Raw genomic sequence first — 23,832 nt, 5'->3', positions numbered from 1 at the left:
GGCGTAACCATTTACGACGAGCTCTTTGTCACCTCCATAAACGAGAAACATATCCTTAGTCCTTTTCAGGTATTTTAGGATGTTCTTGACTACTATCCAGTGATCCACTCCTGGATTACTTTGGTACCTCCCTGCTAAACTAATAGCAAGGGACACATCATGTCTGGTACACAACATTGCATACAAGATAGAACCTATGGCTGAGGCATAGGGAATGACTTTCATTTTCTCTTTATCTTCTACGGTGGTCGGGCATTGAGTCTGACTCAATTTCACACCTTGTAACACAGGCAAGAACCCTTTCTTTGCTTGATCCATTTTTGAACTTCTTCAAAACTTTATGAAGGTATGTGCTTTGTGAAAGTCCAGTTAAGCGTCTTGATCTATCTCTATAGATCTTGATGCCCAATATATAAACAACTTCACCGAGGTCTTTCATTGAAAAATTCTTATTCAAGTATCCTTTTATGCTATTTAGAAATTCAGTATCATTTCCCATCAACAATATGTCATCCACATATACTATCAGAAATGCTACAGAGCTCCCACTCACTTTCTTGTAAATATAGGCTTCTCCAAAAGTCTGTATAAAACCATATGCTCTAATCACACTATCAAAGCATATATTCCAACTCTGAGATGCTTGCACGAGTCCATAAATGGATTGCTAGAGCTTACACACTTTGTTAGCACCTTTTGGATCGACAAAACCTTCTGGTTGCATCATATACAACTCTTCTTTAAGATATCCATTAAGGAATGCAGTTTTGACATCCATTTGCCAAATTTCATAATCATAACATGCGGCAATTGCTAACATGATTCGGACGGATTTAAGCATCACTACGGGTGAGAAGGTCTCATCGTAGTCAACTCCTTTAACTTGTCGAAAACCTTTCGCAACAAGTCGAGCTTTGTAGACAGTAACATTACCGTCAGTGTCGGTCTTCTTCTTGAAGATCCATTTATTCTCTGTGGCTTGCCGATCATCGGGCAAGTCAACCAAAGTCCATACTTTGTTCTCATACATGGATCCCATCTCAGATTTCATGGCCTCAAGCCATTTTGCAGAATCTGGGCTCATCATCGCTTCCTCATAGTTCGTAGGTTCTTCATGGTCAATCAACATGACTTCCATAACAGGATTACCGTACCACTCTGGTGCGGATCTTACTCTAGTTGACCTATGAGGTTCGGTAGTAACTTGATCAGAAGTTTCATGATCATCATCATTAGCTTCCTCACTAATTGGTGTGGGAATCACTGGAACTGATTTCTATGATGAACTACTTTCCAATAAGGGAGCAGGTACAATTACCTCATCAAGTTCTACTTTGCTCCCACTCTCTTCTTTTGAGAGAAACTCCTTCTCTAGGAAGGATCCCTTCTTAGCAACGAATATCTTGCCTTCGGATCTGTGATAAAAGGTGTACCCAACAGTCTCCTTTGGGTATCCTATGAAGACACATTTCTCCGATTTGGGTTCGAGCTTATCAGGTTGAAGCTTTTTCACATAAGCATCGCAACCCCAAACTTTAAGAAATGACAATTTGGGTTTCTTGCCAAACCACAGTTCATATGGTGTCATCTCAACGTATTTCGATGGTGCCCTATTTAACGTGAATGCAGTCGTCTCTAAAGCATAACCCCAAAACGATAGCGGTAAATCAGTAAGAGACATCATAGATCGCACCATATCTAATAAAGTGTGGTTACGATGTTCGGACACACCATTACGCTGTGGTGTTCTAGGTGGCGTGACTTGCGAAACTATTCCGCATTGTTTCTAATGAAGACCAAACTCGTAACTCAAATATTCTCCTCCACGATCAGATCATAGAAACTTTATTTTCCTGTTACGATGATTTTCCACTTCACTCTGAAATTCTTTGAACTTTTCAAATGTTTTAGACTTATGTTTCATCAAGTAGACATACCCATATCTTCTCAAATCATCTGTGAAGGTCAGAAAATAACGATACCCGCCACGAGCATCAACACTCATCGGACCGCATACATTAGTATGTATTATTTCCAATAAGTTTGTTGTTCGTTCCATTGTTCCGGAGAATGGAGTCTTAGTCATCTTGCCCACGAGGCATGGTTCGCAAGCATCAAGTGATTCATAATCAAGTGATTCCAAAAGACCATCAGCATGGAGTTTCTTCATGCGCTTTACACCAATATGGCCTAAACGACAGTGCCACAAATAAGTTGCACTATCGTTATTAAACTTATATCTTTTGGCTTCAATACTATGAATATGTGTATCACTACTATCAAGATTTAGTAAAAATAAACCACTCATCAAAGGTGCATGACCATAAAAGATATTACTCATATAAATAGAACAACCATTATTCTCCGATTTAAATGAATAACCGTCTCGCATCAAACAAGATCCAGATATAATGTTCATGCTTAACACTCGCACCAAATAACAATTATTCAGGTCTAAAACTAATCCCGAAGGTAGAAGTAGAGGTAGCATGCCGACGGTGATCACATCGACTTTGGAACAATTTCCCACGCGCATCGTCACCTCGTCCTTAGCCAATCTTCGCTTAATCCGTAGCCCCTGTTTCGAGTTGCAAATATTAGCAACAGAACCAGTATCAAATACCTAGGCGCTACTGCGAGCATTAGTAAGGTACACATCAATAACATGTATATCAAATATACCTTTCACTTTGCCATCCTTCTTATCCACCAAATACTTGGGGCAGTTCCACTTCCAGTGACCTGTCCCTTTGTAGTAGAAGCACCCAGTCTCAGGATTAGGTCCAGACTTGGGCTTCTTCACTTGAGAAGCAACTTGCTTGTCGTTCTTCTTGAAGTTCCCCTTCTTCCCTTTTCCCTTCTTCTTGAAACTGGTGGTCTTATTGACCATCAACACTTGATGCTCCTTCTTGATTTTACCTTCGCAACCTTTAGCATCGCGAAGAGCTCGGGAATTGTCTTGTCCATCCCTTGCATATTATAGTTCATCATGAAGCTTTTGTAGCTTGGTGGCAACGATTGAAGAACTCTGTCAATGATACTATCAACCGGAATATTAACTCCCAGCTGAGTCAAGTGATTGTGGTATTGCTACCTCTTGAGCACTATGTTGGTTTTCCCTGAAGAGGAAGGGATGATGCAGCAAAGTAGCGTAAGTATTTCCCTCAGTTTTTGAGAACCAAGGTATCAATCCAGTAGGAGGCTATGCGCCAGTCCCTCGTACCTGCACAAAACAAATAAATCCTCGCAACCAACGCGATAAGGGGTTGTCAATCCGTACACGGCCACTTATGAGAGTGAGATCTGATAGATATAATAAGATAATATTTTTGGTATTTTTGTGATAAAGATGCAAAGTAAAATAAAAGCAAAGTAAAAGCAAAGGAAATAACTAAGTATTGGGTGATTAATATGATGAAGATAGACCCGGGGGCCATAGGTTTCACTAGTGGCTTCTCTCGAGAGCATAAGTATTCTATGGTGGGTGAACAAATTACTATTGAGCAATTGATAGAATTGAGCATAGTTATGAGAATATCTAGGCATGATCATGTATATAGGCATCACGTCCGAGACAAGTAGACCGACTCCTGCCTGCATCTACTACTATTACTCCACTCATCGACCACTATCCAGCATGCATCTAGAGTATTAAGTTAATGAAAACAGAGTAACGCCTTAAGCAAGATGACATGATGTAGAGGGATAAACTCATTCAATATGATGAAAACCCCATCTTGTTATCCTCGATGGCAACAATACAATACGTGCCTTGCTGCCCCTATTGTCACTGGGAAAGGACACCACGAGATTGAACCCAAGGCTAAGCACTTCTCCCATTGCAAGAAAGATCAATCTAGTAGGCCAAACCAAACTGATAATTCGAAGAGACTTGCAAAGATAACCAATCATACATAAAAGAATTCAGAGAAGATTCAAATATTGTTCATAGATAGACTTGATCATAAACCCATAATTCATCGATCTCAACAAACACACCGCAAAAAGAAGATTACATCGAATAGTTCTCCACAAGAGAGGGGGAGAACATTGTATTGAGATCCAAAAAGAGAGAAGAAGCCATCTAGCTACTAACTATGGACCCGTAGGTATGAGGTGAACTACTCACACTTCATCGGAGGGGCTATGGTGTTGATGTAGAAGCCCTCCGTGATCGATGCCCCCTCCGGCGGAGCCCCGGAACAGGCCCCAAGATGGGATCTCATGGATACAGAAAGTTACGGCAGTGGAATTAGGGTTTTGGCTCCGTATTTGATCGTTTGGGGGTACGTAGGTATATATAGGAGGAAGGAGTACGTCGGTGGAGCAAAAGGGGGGCCCCGGGGGGGGGGGGGGGGGGGGGGGGGGGGGGGGTAGGCGCGCCCCCTACCTCGTGGCCTCCTCTTTTGTGTCTTGACGTAGGGTCCAAGTCTCCTGGGTCTTGTTCGTTGAGAAAATCATGTTCCCGAAGGTTTCATTCCGTTTGGACTCTGTTTGATATTCCTTTTCTTCGAAACCCTAAAACAGGCAAAAAACAACAATTCTGGGCTGGGCCTCCGGTTAATAGGTTAGTCCCAAAAATAATATAAAAGTGGATAATAAATCCCAATAATGTCCAAAACAGTAGATAACATAGCATGGAGCAATCAAAAATTATAGATACGTTGGAGACGTATCAAGGATCCCCAAGCTTAATTCTTGCTCGTCCTCGAGTAGGTAAATGATAAAAACAGAATTTTTTATGCGGAGTGCTACTTGGCATAATTTTAATGTAATTCTTCTTAATTGTGGTATGAATATTCAGATACGAAAGATTCAAGATAAAAGTTTAATATTGACATAAAAATAATAATACTTCAAGCACACTAACAAAGCAATCATGTCTTCTCAAAATAACATGGCCAAAGAAAGTTATCCCTACAAAATCATATAGTCTGGCTATGCTCCATCTTCACCACACAAAATATTTAAATCATGCACAACCCCGATGACAAGCCAAGCAATTATTTCATATTTTTGGTGTTCTCAAACTTTTTCAATCTTCAAGCAATACATGAGCGTGAGCCATGGATATAGCACTATAAGTGGAATGGAATGGTTGTTGTGGAGAAGACAAAAGGGGAGAAGATAGTCTCACATCAACTAGGCGTATCAACGGGCTATGGAGATGCCCATCAATAGATATCAATGTGAGTGAGTAGGGATTGCCATGCAACAGATGCACTAGAGCTATAAGTATATGAAAGCTCAACAAAAGAAACTAAGTGGGTGTGCATCCAACTTGCTTGCTCATGAAGACCTAGGGCATTTTGAGGAAGCCCATCATTGGAATATACAAGCCAAGTTCTATAATGAAAAATTCCCACTAGTATATAAAAGTGATAACATAGGAGACTCTCTATCGTGAATATCATGGTGCTACTTTGAAGCACAAGTGTGGTAAAAGGATAGCAACATTGTCCCTTCTCTCTTTTTCTCTCATTTTTTTATTTGGGCCTTTTTTCTTTTTTTATGGCCTCTTTTTTTTCCTTTTATTTATTTTTTGTCCGGAGTCTCATCCCGACTTGTGGGGGAATCATAGTCTCCATCATCCTTTCCTCACAGGGACAATGCTCTAATGATGATCATCACACTTCTATTTTTCTTACAACTCAACAATTACAACTCGATACTTAGAACAAAATATGACTCTATATGAATGCCTCCGGTGGTGTACCGAGATGTGCAATGAATCAAGAGTGACACGTATGAAAGAATTATGAATGGTGGCTTTGCCACAAATACGATGTCAACTACATGATCATGCTAAGCAATATGACAATGATGGAGTGTTTCATAATAAACGGAATGGTGGAAAGTTGCATGGCAATATATCTCGGAATGGCTATGGAAATGCCATAATATGTATGTATGGTGGCTGTTTTGAGGAAGGTATATGGTGGGTGTATGATAACGGCGAAAGGTGCGCGGTATTAGAGAGGCTAGCAAAGGTGGAAGGGTGAGAAAAGTGCGTATAATCCATGGACTCAACATTAGTCATAAAGAGCTCATATATTATTGCAAAAATCTACAAGTTATCAAAGCAAAGTATGACGCGCATGCTCCTAGGGGCATAGATTGGTAGGGAAAGACCATCGCTCGTCCCCGACCGCGACTCATAAGGAAGACAATCAAAAAATAAATCATGCTCCGACTTCATCACATAACGGTTCACCATATGTGCATGCTACGGGAATCACAAAAAACAAAACAGAATCTGTCAAAAAACAAAACAGTCTGTAGTAATCTGTAGGTAGCGCAATATCTAGAACCCCAACAATTCTAAAATAAATTGCTGGACGTGAGGAATTTATCTATTAATCATCTTCAAAAATAATTAACTAAATAGCTCTTTCCAAATAAAAATGGTAGCAGTTCTCATGAGCACTAAAGTTTCTGTTTTTTACAGCAAGATTAACAAGACTTTCCCCAAGTCTTCCCAACGGTTCTACTTGGCACAAACACTAATTAAACACAAAAAACACAACAAAAACAGAGGCTAGATAAATTATTTATTACTAAAAAGGAGCAAAAATCAAGGAAAAAAATAAAATTGGGTTGCCTCCCAACAAGTGCTATCGTTTAACGCCCCTAGCTAGGCATAACAAGCAAGCATAGATCTAGGTATTGCCATCTTTGGTAGGCAATCCATAAGTGGCTCTCATAATAGATTCATAAGGTAATTTAATTTTCTTTCTATTAAAGTGTTCCATGCCTTTCCTTAATGGAAATTGGAATCTAATATTTCCTTCCTTCATATCAATAATTGCACCAATCGTTCTATGGAAAGGTCTACCAGGAATAATAGGACATGAAGGATTGCAATCTATGTCAAGAACAATAAAATCTATGGGAACATGATTACTATTTGCAACAATAAGAACATCATTAATTCTTCCCATAGGTTTCTTAATAGTGGAATACGCAAGGTGCAAGTTTAGAGAGCAATCATCAAAATCACGGAAACCTAACAAATCACACAAAGTCTTTGGAATCGTGGGAACACTAGCACCCAAATCACATAAAGCATAGAATTCATGATCTTTAATTTTAATTTTAATAGTTGGTTCCCACTCATCATAGAGTTTTCTAGGGATAGAAACTTCCAATTCAAGTTTTTCCTCATAAGATTGCATCATGGCATCAACAATATGTTTAGTAAATGCTTTATTTTGACTATAAGCGTGAGGAGAATTTAGCATGGATTGCAACAAGGAAATACAATCAATCAAAGAGCAACTTTCATAGTTAAATTCCTTGAAATCCATAATAGTGGGTTTAGCAACATCCAGGGTTTTAATTTCTTCAATCCAACTTTTATCAATTTTAGTATCAAGATCAAAAAATTCCGAATTCTTGGAACGCCTTCTAGGTAAAGGTGGATCATATTCAGTCCCATAATTATCAAGATTCATATTGCAAAAAAATGATTTAATAGGGACACATCAATAACTTTTAGATCCTCATCTTTATTTTCATAGGAACTAGAAGAACACGCTCTTATAAAGGCATCTTTTTTAGCACGCATCCTAGCGGTTCTTTCTTTGCACTCATCAATGGAAATTCTCATGGATTTGAGAGACTCATTGATATCATGCTTAGGTGGAATAGATCTAAGTTTCAAAGAATCAACATCAAGAGAAATTCTATCAACGTTCCTAGCCATCTCATCAATCTTAAGCAATTTTTCTTCAATCAAAGCATTGAGATTCTTTTGCGAAGTAATAAATTCTTTAATATTAGATTCAAAATCAGAGGGCATCTTATTATAATTTCCTTAAGAATTGTTGTAGGAATTGCCATAATTATTAGAGGGATTACTAGGATAAGGCCTAGGATTAAAATTTCCTCTATACGAGTTGTTACCAAAATTGTTCCTACCAACAATATTCACATCCATAGATTCATTATTATTCTCAATCAAAGTAGACAAGGGCATATCATTAGGATCAGAAGAAACACTTTTACTAGCAAATAATTTCATAAGTTCATCCATCTTTCTACTCAAAACATTAATTTCTTCTATCACATGCACCTTTTTATTAGTAGATCTTTCAGTATGCCATTGAGAATAATTAACCATAATATTATCTAGGAGTTTAGTAGCTTCTCCTAAAGTGATTTCCATAAAAGTGCCTCCCGCGGCCGAATCTAAAAGATTTCTAGAAGCAAAATTCAATCCGGCATAAATTTTTTGTATAATCATCCACAAATTTAAACCATGAGTAGGGCAATTACGTATCATTAGTTTCATTATCCCCCAAGCTTGTGGAACATGTTCATGATCAAGTTGCTTAAAATTCATAATATCGTTTCTAAGAGAGATGATCTTAGCAGGAGGAAAATACTTAGAGATAAAAGCATCTTTGCACTTGTTCCATGAATCAATACTATTTTTAGGCAAAGACGAAAACCAAGGTTTAGCACGATCTCTAAGCGAAAAAGGGAATAGCTTCAATTTAACAATATCATTATCCACATCTTTCTTCTTTTGCATATCACACAAATCAATGAAGCTATTTAGATGGGTAGCGGCATCTTCACTAGGAAGGCCGGAAAACGGATCTTTCATGACAAGATTCAGCAAAGCGGTATTAATTTCACAAGATTCAGCATCGGTAAGAGGAGCAATCGGAGTGTTAATAAAATCATTATTGTTGGTATTGGTGAAGTCACACAATTTAGTGTTATCTTGAGCCATCGTGACAAGCAAGCAATCCAACATACAAGCAAACAAAAAGCAAGCGGGCAAAAAGAGGCAAATAGAGAAGGGGGGAGGATAGAGAGAGAGGGCGAATAAAATGGCAAGGGTGAAGTGGGGGAGAGGAAAACGAGAGGCAAATGGAAAATACTGTAATGCGGGAGATGGGGATTGTGATGGGTACTTGGTATATTGACTTTTGCGTAGACTCCTCGGCAACGGCGCCAGAAATCCTTCTTGCTACCTCTTGAGCACTGCGTTGGTTTTCCCCGAAGAGGAAGGGATGATGCAGCAAAGTAGCGTAAGTATTTCACTCAGCTTTTGAGAACCAAGGTATCAATCCAGTAGGAGGCTATGCGCCAGTCCCTCGTACCTGCACAAAACAAATAAATCCTCGCAACCAACGCGATAAGGGGTTGTTAATCCCTACATGACCACTTACGAGACTGAGATATGATAGATATGATAAGATAATATTTTTGGTATTTTTGTGATAAAGATGCAAAGTAAAAGCAAAGGAAATAACTAAGTATTGGGAGATTAATATGATGAAGATAGACCCGGGGGCCATAGGTTTCACTAGTGGCTTCTCTCGAGAGCATAAGTATTCTACGGTGGGTGAACAAATTAATGTTGAGCAATTGACAGAATTGAGCATAGTTATGAGAATATCTAGGCATGATCATGTATATAGGCATCACGTCCGAGACAAGTAGACCGACTCCTGCCTGCATCTACTACTATTACTCCACTCATCGACCGCTATCCAGCATGCATCTAGAGTATTAAGTTAATGAAAACAGAGTAACGCCTTAAGCAAGATGACATGATGTAGAGGGATAAACTCATGCAATATGATGAAAACCCCATCCTGTTATCCATGATGGCAACAATACAATACGTGCCTTGCTGCCCCTATTGTCACTGGGAAAGGACACCGCAAGATTGAACCCAAAGGTAAGCACTTCTCCCATTGCAAGAAAGATCAATCTAGTAGGCCAAACCAAACTGATAATTCGAAGAGACTTGCAAAGATAACCAATCATACATAAAAGAATTCAGAGAAGATTCAAATATTGTTCATAGATAGACTTGATCATAAACCCACAATTCATCGATCTCAACAAACACACCGCAAAAAGAAGATTACATCGAATAGTTCTCCACGAGAGAGGGGGAGAACATTGTATTGAGATCCAAAAAGAGAGAAGAAGCCATCTAGCTACTAACTATGGACCCGTAGGTCTGAGGTGAACTACTCACACTTCATCAGAGGGGCTATGGTGTTGATGTAGAAGCCCTCCGTGATCGATGCCCCCTTCGGCGGAGCTTCGGAACAGGCCCCAAGATGGGATCTCGTGGATACAGAAAGTTACGACGGTGGAATTAGGGTTTTGGCTCCGTATCTGATCGTTTGGGGGTACGTAGGTATATATAGGAGGAAGGAGTACGTCGGTGGAGCAACAGGGGGGCCACGAGGGTGGAGGGCGTGCCCGAGGGGGGGGGGTAGGCGCGCCGCCTACCTCGTGGCCTCCTCTTTTGTGTCTTGATGTAGGGTGCAAGTCTCCTGGGTCTTGTTCGTTGAGAAAATCATGTTCCCGAAGGTTTCATTCCGTTTGGACTCCGTTTGATATTCCTTTTCTTCGAAACCCTAAAACAGGCAAAAAACAGCAATTCTGGGCTGGGCCTCCGGTTAATAGGTTAGTCCCAAAAATAATATAAAAGTGGATAATAAACCCAATAATGTCCAAAACAGTAGATAATATAGCATGGAGCAATCATAAATTATAGATACGTTGGAGACATATCAGGTACCAAGACATTCTGAGTATGTGCTCACTGACAGAACTATTTTCCTCCATTTTACAGCCGTAGAACTTATTGGAGACTTCATATCTCTTAATCCGGGCATTTGCTTGAAATATTAACTTCAACTCCTAGAACATCTCATATGCTGCATGGCGTTCAAAACATCGTTGAAGTCCCGGTTCTGAGCCGTAAAGCATGGCACACTAAACTATCGAGTAGTCATCAGCTTTGCTTTGGCAGGTGTTCATAACATCTGGAGTTGGTCCTGCAGCGGGTTTGGCACCTAGTGGTGCTTCCAGGACGTAATTCTTATGTGAAACAATGAGGATAATCCTCAAGTTACGGACCCAGTCCGTGTAGTTTCTACCATCATCTTTCAACTTAGCTTTCTCTAGGAACGCATTAAAATTCAATGGAACAACAGCACGGGCCATTTATCTACAACAACATAGACATGCAAAATACTATCAGGTACTAAGTTCATGATAAATTAAAGTTCAATTAATCATATTACTTAAGAACTCCCACTTAGATAGATATCCCTCTAATCATCTAAGTGATCACGTGATCCATATCAACTAAACCATATCCGATCATCACGTGAGATGGAGTAGTTTCCAATGATGAACATCACTAAGTTGATCATATCTACTATATGATTCATGCCCTATTGGTTCAAGAACTATGTAGACATGACCGAGACTCATCTCCGGTCAATAACCAATAGCGGAACCTGGATGCTCATATTGGTCCCTACATATTCTATGAAGATCTTTATCAGTCAAACCGCATAACAACATACATTGTTCCCTTTATCATCGGTATATATGTTACTTGCCAGAGATTCGATCGTCGGTATCATCATACCTAGTTCAATATCATTACCAGCAAGTCTCTTTACTTGTTCCGTAATGCAACATCCCGTAACTAACTCATTAGTCACATTGCTTGCAAGGCTTATAGTGATGTGCATTATCGAGAGGGCCCAGAGATACCTCTTCGACAATCGGAGTGACAAATCCTAATCTCGATCTATGCCAACTCAGCAAACACCATCGAAGTCACCTGTAGAGCATCTTTATAATCACCCAGTTATGTTGTGACGTTTGATAGCACACTAAGTGTTCATTCGGTATTCGGGAGTTGCATAATCTCATAGTCATAGGAACATGTATAAGTTATGTAGAAAGCAATAGCAATAAACTAAATGATCATAGTGCTAAGCTAACGGATGGGTCATGTCAATCATATCATTCTCTAATGATGTGATCCCGTTTATCTAATGACAACTCATGTCTATGGTTAGGAAACTTGACCATCTTTGATTAACGAGCTAGTCAAGTAGAGGCATACTAGTGACACTCTGGTTGTCTATGTATTCACGCATGTACTAAGTTTCCAGTTAATAAAATTCTAGCATGAATAATAAACATTTATCATGATATAAGGAAATATAAATAACAACTTTATTATTGCCTCTAGGGCATATTTCCTTCAAGTGAAGCCCTTACCGTTGAATGAATCAGACCGGGGCAACACCCCGGACACGCCATCAAACTCCAGATCTGGCACCCCACCACGACTAAAACGCCAAAGGAGGAAACCATATCTGCCATCCATGGACCACGAGCCCAACACATGCTCCGTCTTCCAGATATCGTCGATGTAGACCACAATCTGCATCCGCTCCTTGACTACCTCCCAAGCTCCGCGCCAACGCTGGAGCAAATGTCGTCGCAACGGCGGAGCCCGAGGACACAGGTCCACCACGAGGATGCCGCCGCCGACATGCCATCCTTGCTTGAACAGACTGGTTTCCAAATCCATACCCAACCATAGGACCGATGGCCTTGATACATCTTCGTTGTATTTACTTTTCCAAACACTTTTGCCCTTGTTTTGGACTCTAACTTGTATGATTTGGATGGAACTAACCCGGACTGACGCTGTTTTTAGCAGAAATGCCATGGTGTTGTTTTATGTGCAGAAAACAAAAGTTCTCGGAATGACCTGAAACTCCACGGAATATCTTACAATAAATAATAAAAAATCCTTGCCAAAGATGAAGACCAGGGGGCCCACACCCTCTCACGAGGGTGGGGGCCCCTCCCTAGGGCACGCCCCTACCTCGTGGCCCCCCTGGAGACCCCCCCCGACTCCAACTCCAACTCTATATAACTGCTTTCGGGGAGAAAAAATAGGAGAGAAGAAATCATCGCGTTTTACGATACGGAGCCGCCGCCAAGCCCTAAAACCTCTCGGGAGGGCTGATCTGGAGTCCGTTCGGGGCTCCGGAGAGGGGGATTCGTCGCTGTCGTCATCATCAACCATCCTCCATCACCAATTTCATGATGCTCACCGCGGTGCGTGAGTAATTCCATCGTAGGCTTGCTGGACGGTGATGGGATGGATGAGATTCACCATGTAATCGAGTTAGTTTTGTTAGGGTTTGATCCCTAGTATCCACTATGTTCAGAGATTGATTTTGCTATGACTTTGCTATGCTTAATGCTTGTCACTAGGGCCCGAGTGCCATGATTTCAGATCTGAACCTATTATGTTTTCATAAATATATGAGAGTTCTAGATTCTATCTTGCAAGTCTATAGTCACCTATTATGTGTTATGATCCGTTAACCCCGAAGTGACAATAATCGGGATACTTACCAGTGATGACCGTAGTTTGAGGACTTCATGTATTCACTATGTGCTAATGCTTTGTTCCGGTTCTCTATTGAAAGGAGGCCTTAATATCCCTTAGTTTCCATTAGGACCCTGCTGCCATGGGAGGGTAGGACAAAAGATGTCATGCAAGTTCTTTTCCATAAGCACGTATGACTATATTCGGAATACATGCCTGCATTACATTGACGAATTGGAGCTAGTTCCGTGTCACCCTATGTTATGACTGTTACATGATGAACCGCATCCGGCATAATTATCCATCATTGATCCGATGCCTACGAGCTTTCCATATACTGGTTTACGTTTATTTACTTTCCCGTTGCTATTGTTACAATCACTACAAAACACCAAAAACATTACTTTACTTTCATTACTCTTTTGTTACCGTTACCATCACTATCATATTACTTTGCTACTAAACACTTTGCTGCAGATACTAAGTTTCCAGGTGTGGTTGAATTGACAACTCAGCTACTAATACTTGAGAATATTCTTTGGCTCCCCTTGTGTTGAATCAATAAATCTGGGTTGAATACTCTACCCTCAAAAGTTGTTGCGATCCCCTATACTTGTGGGTTATGAAGACTAATTTCTGGCGCCGTTGCCGGGGAGCATATCTCTATTCTTTGAGTCACTTGGGATTTATATCTGCTGGACACTATGAAGAACTTGAGAGATGCAAAAACCAAGATCTATCCCTCAACTACGAGGGGAGGTAAGGAGCTACCATCTAGCTCTGCACTTGATTCACCTTCTGTTATGAGTAAGCTTGCGACACCTACACCTGCTTCTGCTATTTGTTCTGATATGTCGCACGTTATTTATGATGCTACTTCTGCTATGCATGATACTTATGATGAAACTACCTCTATGCCTGATACTACTATGCCACTTAGTGATTTTCTAGAGGAACAACTTGCTAGGGCTAGAGAGATTGAAAATATTGAATCTGATTATGAAGATGAAAGTGATGATGAAGAATCACTTGTTATTCCTGAGGGTTATCTATTTGATCAAAATGCTTCTTTAGCTATTTTAGCCTGCAAAGATAGATATGAACTCAAAAGGTTATTAGCTAAATGGAATAAGCAATCTCCAAATGCTAGGATGAGACCTGGCCTTGCTTTTGCTACTTCACCAATATGTGTTGCTGATAAGGATTATGAATTCTCTGTTGATCCTGATATAATTACTTTGGTTGAATCTGATCCTTTTCATGGCTATGAATCTAAAACTGTTGTAGCACATCTTACTAAATTAAATGATATAGCCACCCTGTTCACTAATGATGAGAGATCTCGCTACTTTTATATCCTTAAAATATTTCCGTTCTCATTAAAGGGTGATGCTAAGATATGGTTTAATTCTCTTGATCCTGGTTGTGTGCTTAGTCCCCAGGATATGATTTATTACTTATCTGCTAAATATTTCCCTGCTCATAAGAAACAAGCTGCTTTAAAGGAAATATACAACTTTGTGCAAATTAAAGAAGAGAGTCTCCCACAAGCTTGGGGGAGGCTTCTCAAGTTACTTAATGCTTTGCCTGATCATCCTCTTAAGAAAAATGAAATACTTGATATCTTTTATAATGGACTAACCGATGCTTCCAGAGATTACCTGGATAGTTGTGCTGGTTCTCTTTTCAGGGAAAGAACACCGGATGAAGCTGAAATCTTATTGAATAATATGTTGACAAATGAAAATAATTGGGCACCTCCTGAGGCAGCTGCTGCTCCAATTAATGATCCTATTCCTAAACCAACTCCGAAGAAGAGAGGTGTTGTATTTCTCAGTCCTGAAGATATGCAAGAGGCAAATAAATCTATGAAAGAAAAAGGTATTAAAGCTGAAGATGTTAAGAATTTACCTTCTATTAAAGAAATACATGGTCTCAATTTACCGCCTGATGAAGAAATATATGATCTTAATCCTTTATTTATTGAAGAACCTCCAGACCTCGATAACCTGACACAGGTAGTAAAGGTAAATTCTCTCTATAGATATGATAAAGCCGAAATCCCTCCTACTAAAATTGCTAGTCAATGCTTGGATGAGTTTGATAATTTTATGTTTAAGCAAGAAGACTTCAATGCTTATTTTGGCAGACAATTAAAACAAGATTCTGATATGATGAAATATTTAGGTGATTATATGGCTAATATTAGAGGTGAACTTAAACTTTTTAGCAAACATGCTTCTATGGTTACCACTCAAGTAGAACAAGTACTTAAAGCTCAAAAAGAATTTCTCAATGAGATGAATAGTAAGAAAAATAATTATGCTATTAAAGTGGCTACTAGAACTGGTAGAATGACTCAGGAACCTTTGTATCATGAAGGCCACCCTAAGAGAATTGAGCAAGATTCTCAGAGAAATAAAATTGATGCACCTAGTTCTTCAAAAAAGAAGAAAAAGAAAAATGATAGAACTGTGCAAACTTCTAGTGAACCTATTGCTGAACCACCTGATAATCCAAATGATATTTCTATTTCTGATGCTGAAACTCAATCTGGTAATGAACATGAACCTAATAAAAATGTTAATGATGATGTTCATAATAATGCTCAACCTAGTAATGATAATGATGTAGAAATTGAACCTACTGTTGATCTTGATAACCCACAATCAAAGAATCAACGTTATGATAAGAAAGACTTTGTTGCTAGGAAACATGGTAAAGAAAGAGAACCTTGGGTTCAGAAACCCATGCCTTTTCCTCCCAAACCATCCAAGAAAAAGTATGATGAGGATTTTGAGCGCTTTGCTGAAATGATTAGACCTATATTTTTGCGTATGCGATTGATTGATATGCTTAAAATGAATCCTTATGCTAAGTACATGAAAGATATTGTTACAAATTAAAGAAAGATACTGGAAGCTAAAATTTCCACCATGCTTGCTAATTATACTTTTAAGGGTGGAATACCAAAGAAACTTGGGGATCCAGGAGTACCTACTATACCATGCTCCATTAAAAGAAACTATGTTAAAACTGCTTTATGTGACCTTGGAGCCGGTGTTAGTGTTATGCCTCTCTCTTTATATCATAGACTTGATTTGAATAAGTTGACACCTACTGAAATATCTTTGCAAATGGATGATAAATCAACTGCTATACCTGTCGGTATTTGTGAGGATGTGCCTGTTGTGGTTGCAAACGTTACTATTTTAACAGACTTTGTTATTCTTGATATTCCCAAGGACGATAGTATGTCTATTATTCTTGGAAGACCTTTTCTTAATACTACAGGGGCTGATATTGATTGCAACAAAGACAATGTCACTTTTCATGTTAATGGTAATGACATACGGTACACTTTCCGAGAAAACAACCTCAAGTTCATAGTATCAATTCTATCGGAAAAATTCCATCGATTATATTTGGAGGTTTTGAATTTCCTCTTCCTACTGTCAAGAAGAAATATGATATACTTATTATTGGGGATGTGCATATCCCTATTGAGGTAACCTAGTGTTATTTGAAATTTCTCCGGTTTCATGTTAATCAGAATGGGTTTGTTAACAAGACTCGATCAACCTTGTTAGTGGATTCCTTTTGACGAGCATGAGATGGATGAAACTAGAAGCACAACCATCTGTACCCTTTCTATACTTTTTGTTATTTAGTTGAAATAAAACAAAATAAATAATTCTCTGTCTGTTATCTGATTATCCGTGCAATATAAAAATACCTCAAAAATAAAAGTTCTCCAAATGCCGTGAAAATTAAATATGATATTTTATAGAATATTTGAGGATTTATGGAACAAAGAACACACCAGGGGGCCAACCACCTTGCCACGAAGGTGGAGGGCGCCCCCCTGCCTCATGGGCCCACGGTGGCCCTCCTCCACTTATTCTTTCAGCCACACACTTCATCTTCCTCCCCCAAACATGAAAAACCAACTCAAACCCGAGTCCAAGCTCGTTTTGCTGCCATTTTCGATCTCCTTGCTCAAAGCACCTCTCACAAAACTGCTTGGGGAGATTGTTCCTTGGTATGTGACTCCTCCACTGGTCCAATTAGTTTTTGTTCTAGTGCTTTATTCATTGCAAATTTGTGTTGCTTAGGTGACCCTGTTCTTGAGCTTGCATGTCAAATTTATATGGTCAAAAGTAGTTTTGATGCATGATATAGGCCCTAGGCACTTGTAGGAGTAGTTGCTATCAATATTATTGAGTTTGGTTTACTTTTATTTTAAAGTTACTAAAAATTTCAGAATTTTTCAGAAAATGATGAGGAGATTATTGAGGGGCTCATCGAGCCAAAGCTCGAAGGAAAAGGCACCGAAGCCTAAGTATAATTTGCCGCGCACCGCGGAGGTTCGGGCGTGTGAATGGCCTTCTGAGGATTTCATGAGAGCAGCCGGGATTGATGAAGATTTTCATGAGTTGGCTCATAATGCAGGCCTCACCGCTTTCCTCCACGACCAATGCGATTAGTATATCTTGCTCACAAATACCTTTGTGCAAAACTTTCATTTTCATTCTAGGAGCTCACCACCTACGGTGGAGTTTCATTTATATGATGAGCATAAGGAGATGTCACTTTATGATTTTTGTCGGATTTGTTTAGTCCCTTTTGAGGGCAAGACAGAAGAACCACATCATGATGATGTCGAGGGATTTATTAATACTATCACGGTAGGGGAAACTAGGAAGGTTTCCGATGCACGAATCACTAGCATACATTTTCCTGTCTTACGTTACTTTGCATTATTTGCTAGTCGTTGCTTATTTGGTCGCGGAAACTCTGGAAACCTTAGTATCCCTGATATTATTATTTTGCTCCAAGGTTTATACAGTGATAACACTTTTAGTATGGGCGGCATTATTACTAGACGGTTAAGTATGAACCGTACTAAGGGTCCCATCTTTGGAGGCGTCTATGCCACACGCCTAGCTGCACAATTTAACATACCTATTAGGCATGTTGAGAAGGAAGAAAAAGTGCTACCTCGTGTTTATTTAGATTATAAAAGTATGGTGGCACATGATTTTATTGTTAAGAATAGGGCAGGAGAGCTTAAATATCAATTGTTCTTTAATAAACATCATCCTGAGACTATTACCTTGCCTGCTCCTGCTTTGTTTGATTTGACTGTAGGCAAGTACCTTGTTCTGTTGACGGCTATCCACGCCTACCATAACCCTGCACCAGCCGAGGAGCCAGAACCGGAACCACAATTTGATCCTTCACGACACTCTAACTATCAGTGGGATCCGGAGATGATTGCCAACCAGTGGCAATCGGAGCCTTCTTCTTCCTCATCACAGTACGACACCAACAACTATTATTATGGATATGAGCCAGGCCAGCCGTGGCCATAGACCAACTTAGGCCAAAAGCCTAAGCTTGGGGGAGTATGTATTTCTCACCGACATTACATTTATGTTCACACACACTCATTGCTAGATGTTGGTGCTCATACTTTTTCATTGTATCATCCATGCTAGTTTATTTTCTTTTATGCTTTCTTCTTGTGTGATTAATAAACCTTAAGAAAAACCAAAAAAATTAGTTGTAGCTTTTAATTAATTTACTTTCCATGCTTGTAGTAGTAATTAAAAAGAAAACCCAAAAATATTTCCCATTCTTCTTTTGCTTGTTGGGAGCTTTCCCATGTAAATAGTTTTATTTCTTTTCTTTTCTTTGGGGGTCAGTAGGATAAGACCATGATTAAATTGTTGAAGTGGCTCTTACATGCATTATTCTTTATCTGACAAAAGAGCCCATATTGCTTTGTCTTCTCCTGTTTATTGAATGCTCGCAGATTCCAGCTTGGTCCAATGCACGTGCACTCTTATTATTATTCACACCGTTCAGTCGTGCAAGTGAAAGGCAATTATGATGATATATGATGGACTGACTGAGATGAGAAAAGCTGGTACGAACTAGACCTCTTTTGTTTTTGTAAATATGATGAGTTCATCGTTCTTGATTCAGCTTGTTATGAATAAGCATGTTTGCAATGACAATTAGAGATCATAGTTGCTTGTGCCATGCTTGATTAGCTATGAGTTATAATGGTTTAGCTTGCATGCCAACATGCTATTAAAATGGTTATGATGTGGTATGATAGGGTGGTATCCTCCTCTGAATGATTTAAGTGACTTGACTTGGCACATGTTCACGCATGTAGTTGAAACAAATCAACATAGCCTTCACGATATTTATGTTCATGGTGGATTATATCCTACTCATGCTTGCATCCAATGTTCATTAATTTTAATGCATGTACATGGCTGCTGTCGCTCTCTAGTTGGTCGCTTCCCAGTCTTTTGCTAGCCTTCACCTGTACTAAGCGAGAATACTGCTTGTGCATCCAAACTCCGTAAGCCCCAAAGTTATTCCACATGAGTCCACTATACCTTCCTATATGCGGTATCTACCTGCCGTTCCAAGTAAATTTGAATGTGCCAAATTCTAAACCTTCAAATAATCATCCTGTTTTGTATGCTCGAATAGCTCATGTATCAACTAGGGCTGTCTGTATCTTCCATGTTAGGCGGGTTATTCTCAAGAGGAGTGGAATCCGCTCCTCACTCACGAGATAAAGGGCTGGTCACCGGGATGCCCAGTCCCATGCTTTATGCAAACTAAATCAAAATAATTGCAAACAAAACTCCCCCTAGGACCTGATGTATGTTGGAGGCACTCGTTGTTTCGAGCAAGCCATGGATTGATGTTTGTTGGTGGAGGGCGAGTATAAACTTTACCATTCTGTTTGAGAACCGCCTATAATGTGTGTAGCATGGAAGATATCGACATCTCTTGGTTGTTATGTTAACAATGAAAGTATACCGCTCAAAATATTATTCACCTCTATTTTAAAACCGAGCTCTGGCACGTCTACAAATCCCTGCTTCCCTCTGCGAAGGGCCTATCTATTTACTTTTATGTTGAGTCATCACCCTCTTATTAAAAAGCACTAGTTGGAGAGCGCAACTGTCATTTGCATTCATTGTTGTTAGTTTAAATTGGGTGTGACTATGATTGGATCTCTTTTACCATGAATTACAATGTCTAGTCAGTCCTTGATCTTTAAAGGTGCTCTACATTTATGTTTTGCGGTCTCAGAAAGGGCTAGCGAGATACCATCTTGTTATATCATATCATGATTGTTTTGAGAAAGTGTTGTCATCCGAGATTTATTATTATGTCTTGCTAGTTGATTATGTTATTGATATGAGTAATCATGAGACCTGAGAATTATTGCAAATGTGGTTAGTTATAATCTTTGCTGAAAACTTGAATGCTAGCTTGACATATTTACAACAACAAGAGCAAACAGAGTTTGTAAAAGTTTTTCTTTATTTCTATCAGTTTGTCAACTGAATTGCTTGAGGACAAGCAAGGGTTTAAGCTTGGGGGAGTTGATACGTCTCTGTCGTATCTACTTTTCCAAACACTTTTGCCCTTGTTTTGGACTCTAACTTGTATGATTTGAATGGAACTAACCTGGACTGACGCTTTTTCAGCAGAATTGCCATGATGTTGTTTTATGTGCAGAAAACAAAATTTCTCGGAATGACCTGAAACTCCACGGAATATCTTACAATAAATAATAATAAATCCTCGCCAAAGATGAAGACCAGGGGGCCCACACCCTTCTCACGAGGGTGGGGGGCGCGCCCCCCCTAGGGCGCCCCCTACCTCGTGGGCCCCCTGGAGACCTCCCGACTCCAACTCCAACTCTATATAACTGCTTTCGGGGAGAAAAAAATAGGAGAGAAGAAATCATCGCGTTTTACGATACGGAGCCGCCGCCAAGCCCTAAAACCTCTCGGGAGGGCTGATCTAGAGTCCATTCGGAGCTCCGGAGAGGGGGATTCGTCGCCGTCGTCATCATCAACCATCCTCCATCACCAATTTCATGATGCTCACCGCCGTGTGTGAGTAATTCCATCGTAGGCTTGCTAGACGGTGATGGGTTGGATGAGATTCACCATGTAATCGAGTTAGTTTTGTTAGGGTTTGATCCCTAGTATCCACTATGTTCTGAGATTGATGTTGCTATGACTTCGCTATGCTTAATGCTTGTCACTAGGGCCTGAGTGCCATGATTTCAGATCTGAACCTATTATGTTTTCATCAATATATGAGAGTGTAGGATCGAAAGTATGTCTAGAGGGGGGGTGATTAGACTACTTGACCAAATAAAAATCTAGCCTTTTCCCAATTTTAGTTCTTGGCAGATTTTAGCTATCTTAGCACAAGTCAAGCAATCTCCACACAATTCAAGCAAGCATGCAAAAGAGTATATGAGCAGCGGAAAGTAAAGAATGCAACTTGCAAGAATGTAAAGGGAAGGGTTTGGAGGATTCAAACGCAATTGGAGACACAGATGTTTTTGTCGTGGTTCCGATAGGTGGTGCTATCGTACATCCATGTTGATGGAGACTTCAACCCACGGAGGGTAACAGTTGCGCGAGTCCACGGAGGGCTCCACCCATGAAGGGTCCACGAAGAAGCAACCTTGTCTATTCCATCACGGCCGTCGCCCACGAAGGACTTGCCTCACTAGCGGTAGATCTTCACGAAGTAGGCGATCTCCTTGCCCTTACAAACTCCTTGGTTCAACTCCACAATCTTGTCAGAGGCTCCCAAGTGACACCTAGCCAATCTAGGAGACACCACTCTCCAAGAAGTAACAAATGGTGTGTTGATGATGAACTCCTTGCTCTTGTGCTTCAAATGATAGTCTCCCCAACACTCAACTCTCTCTCACAGGATTTGGATTTGGTGGAAAGAAGATTTGAGTGGAAAGCAACTTGGGGAAGGCTAGAGATCAAGATTCATATGGTTGGAATGGAATATCTTGACCTCAACACAAGTGTAGGTGGTTCTCTCTCAGAAAAAGTGTATTGGAAGTGTAGGTATGTTCTGATGGCTCTCACCTCGAATGAAGAGTGGGTGGAGGGGTATATATAGCCTCCACACAGAATCTAACCGTTACACACAATTTGCCAAACTCGGTGGGACCGAATGGTTAAACTCGGTCGGACCGATTCAGCAAACCTAGTGACCGTTAGGATTTTCGGTAGGACCGATATGGTTAGGGTTAGGGCATAACGTAATCTCAGTGTGTCCGATTACACAAACTCAGTGGGACCGATTTTGGTAATAAGCTAACCAGAGAGTTGGTCAGGTAAACTCGGTGGGACCGATTCGCTCATCTCGGTGAGACCAAAATGTTACAAAAGGGAAACAGAGAGTTTACATTGCAATCTCAGTGGGAGCGATCGATCATCTCGGTAAGACCGAAACATTACGAAGGGAAATAGAGAGATTACAATCCCATCTCGGTGAGACTGAGATCCCTATCGGTGAGACCGATTTGCCTAGGGTTTGTGGTAGTGGCTATGATATTTGAAACTCGGTGGCGCCGGATAGAAAGAATCGGTGGGGCCGAGTTTGACTTTTGGTTTAGGTCATATGTGGATGTGGGAGAGTAGTTGAGCATTTTGGAGCATATCACTAAGCACTTTGAGCAAGCAAGCCATTAAGCAACACCTCATCCCTCCTTGATAGTATTGGCTTTTCCTATAGACTCAATGTGATCTTGGATCACTAAAATATAAAATGTAGAGTCTTGAGCTTCACGCTTGAGCCAAACTTTTTGTCCTTAGAATTTTGAGGGATCCACTTTCCTCATCCATGCCATGCCATTCATTGAGCTTTTCCTGACATATTAATCTTGGAATAATGTTAGCTCAATGAGCTATATGTTGTTAGGAATTACCAAAACCACCCAGGGATAGTTGCACTTTCAGAGAGTTCTAGATCCTATCTTGCAAGTCTATAGTCACCTATTATGTGTTATGATCTGTTAAGCCCGAAGTGACAATAATCGGGATACTTACCGGTGATGACCGTAGTTTGAGGAGTTCATGTATTCACTATGTGCTAATGCTTTGTTCCGGTTCTCTATTAAAAGGAGGGCTTAATATCCCTTAGTTTCCATTAGGACCCCGCTGCCATGGGAGGGTAGGACAAAACATGTCATGCAAGTTCTTTTCCATAAGCACGTATGACTATATTCGGAATACATGCCTACATTACATTGACGAATTCGAGCTATTTCTGTGTCACCCTATGTTATGACTGTTACATGATGAACCGCATCCGGCATAATTATCCATCATTGATCTGATGCCTATGAGCTTTCCATATACTGGTTTACGCTTATTTACTTTCCCGTTGCTATTGCTACAATCACTACAAAACACCAAAAACATTACTTTGCTTTCATTACTCTTTTGTTACCGTTACCATCACTATCATATTACTTTGCTACTAAACACTTTGCTGCAGATACTAAGTTTCCAGGTGTGGTTGAATTGACAACTCAGCTGCTAATACTTGAGAATATTCTTTGGCTCCCCTTGTGTCGAATCAATAAATTTGGGTTGAATACTCTACCCTCAAAAGCTGTTGCGATCCCCTATACTTGTGGGTTATCAGACCTCATCAGGGAAGGATCTGAACAATCTTTATTCAGCATTGTCATCATCGCCGCCGATGCAAAGACGATGAACAACGTAAAAACCTAGACTACGAGAGTAAAAGCGATCCACACGCGTGGATCCGGCGAC

This window comes from Triticum urartu, chromosome 6 (genome assembly GCF_003073215.2).
Source record: "Triticum urartu cultivar G1812 chromosome 6, Tu2.1, whole genome shotgun sequence".
NCBI lineage: Eukaryota > Viridiplantae > Streptophyta > Magnoliopsida > Poales > Poaceae > Triticum > Triticum urartu.
The sequence above is the reverse complement of the archived record's forward strand: the minus strand, read 5'-3'. Positions refer to the sequence as shown.